This window comes from Poecilia reticulata, linkage group LG21 (genome assembly GCF_000633615.1).
Source record: "Poecilia reticulata strain Guanapo linkage group LG21, Guppy_female_1.0+MT, whole genome shotgun sequence".
Taxonomy (NCBI): domain Eukaryota; kingdom Metazoa; phylum Chordata; class Actinopteri; order Cyprinodontiformes; family Poeciliidae; genus Poecilia; species Poecilia reticulata.
In genome coordinates, this window is record NC_024351.1 from 5466709 (window position 1) to 5468661 (window position 1953).

General features: G+C 30.0%; 1 long non-coding RNA gene across 1 annotated transcript in view; it reads left to right on the top strand.

Moving 5' to 3' along the window:
• The window catches only part of LOC108165748 (uncharacterized), a 4017-nt gene extending 2569 nt beyond the window's left edge, over nucleotides 1–1448 (top strand). The window contains exon 2 of the long non-coding RNA XR_001776076.1: nucleotides 1362–1448. This is a non-coding gene — a long non-coding RNA (uncharacterized LOC108165748). The remainder of the gene's footprint in view (nucleotides 1–1361) is intronic.
• The last annotated feature ends 505 nt before the right edge of the window (nucleotides 1449–1953 follow it).

Below are 1953 nucleotides of genomic sequence, written 5' to 3' on the forward strand. Positions count from 1 at the left end.
CTTCCAGCTTGAACTTTCGCTAAAGCTTCCATTTTCTAAATATATTTTCAATATATTTAATAATTACAATAAATCTACTGACAGAATTCTAAAAATGAATCAAAATAAAAATTACAAAAGGAAAATAATACATATCAGAAACATTGAAATAAAACATTAAWGTCATCATTACATTTAGAGTTTGATGAATCACTTCCTGTTATGGGTTTTATTGCCTTTTTAGTCTTTGTTATTTTCACTCTTGTCAAAGTCGTCGTCACTTTGGTCGGTTGTGTCGAACCTGGAAAAATAMGTTTATTTTTTTTAGTTTGGAAAAATTTTAATGTTTGACTTTCTGTAAAAGTCAATGCCATCTGAATTGTTTATTAGAAAAAAAAATGATTTGAGTAAGAGGGACATGAGTGTGTTTAACATATGAAATATGTTAAACACACCTAATGAATTAAAACACTTATTAAATTAAGTTGGATAAACTTAGTGAATTGAGTTGGTCAGATATTGGACACAAAACTGGCATTGAACTCAAAGTAAAAAAAAAAAGTCAAAGTAAAAAGATCCTTGAAGTTAATTAAGTTAATTTAAGTTAGATTTGTAAATTTTAAGTTAATTAAACACAAAAAGTTGTAATCAAAAAACCAAATGAATTAAGTAAGATTAATGTAAATAAGTCCATTAGATGAACTGCAGCCAGAAACAATTTTTAGAGTGCACAGCCAAATGTTTTTCCTCCATATGGTGAAAAACAAGAAGCCAAATCTAAATGGGAATTTGAATCTAAATGTTTTCTGGTTCTATGAAACATAATAATCTTCAACAGGTTGAAAATGTGACAGTAAATGAGAATAAATCCAACTTCGAAATGTTTGGATTGAAGGATTTGTGACCCCACGACCGAAAGGAGTCAGGACTTTAAAAAACTAATCAACTGCATGAAAACCTGAGCATTCAGATCTAGAAAACATATTTCTGCAGGTGGCAGCAGGACAAAACGGAGCAGGCAGAGGAGATTGACATTTTTGTCATTGTTCGTTATAATCACTGCATGATGGGAACACAGTTGTTTTTCACACAGTAGAGTCTGAGTTAAAATATAACTAAGTTATTTAAAACAGTAACTATGAACAAATGGCACACAACCAAAGTATTTGTATTTTGATGATTTTCTGACATGAATAAATCATGGATGGATATTTACCTCCATTCTAAGTTGGGACTTTATTAAAACAGGAAGATCATCAGAGAGAGTCACTAATCAACCTGCGAAACAGAAAATGAAGGGAAATGTCAGGATCCTGTTATGATGTTAGGATTTCTTTATTAATACACATAAAAATGTAGAATTATTTTTATTTCTATTCCAGCTCTGTGGCGTTTCATCATCGTCTCTGTGGGTTTAGCAGCTCTTTCAATAATTGTTGTGAGCGTCAACATTTGGACAAGAACTAAAGGTAAAGTTGGGAGAAAAACAACAGTTTGATAATCTGTTGAATTAAAATACTTCATTTTCATAAATAGAAGCAAGTGGCAAAAAGCTCTGAAACAGATTATTTATCAAAGTGAAGAAAAAAGTGGTTTGTTCTGTTTAACTCCTAAAAAATGCTGGTGATGTTTTATTATGACGTCAGTTGTCACAGATATTAACACACACAATTTTAATTTTATTAATTTTATTTCTAAATTTAATTATATGTATTTTCTTTGTCACAAGAGCATAAAGATGATGGTGCAGTGAACTATGAAAACATCTGATGATTTTATTTCCACCAATCGTTTCTCAATATCAACTCAGAAAAACAGTCACTGCTGTTTAAATACATTTTATATAATCAGTGAGAATAGGGACAAAACATGGATAAAGCACAAAATTTGAATAAAATATACACAAAATGTAATTTTTTCAAATATCTGACTAAACTAACCTGGGTCATGTGAGCACAACAATGTATATTTTCC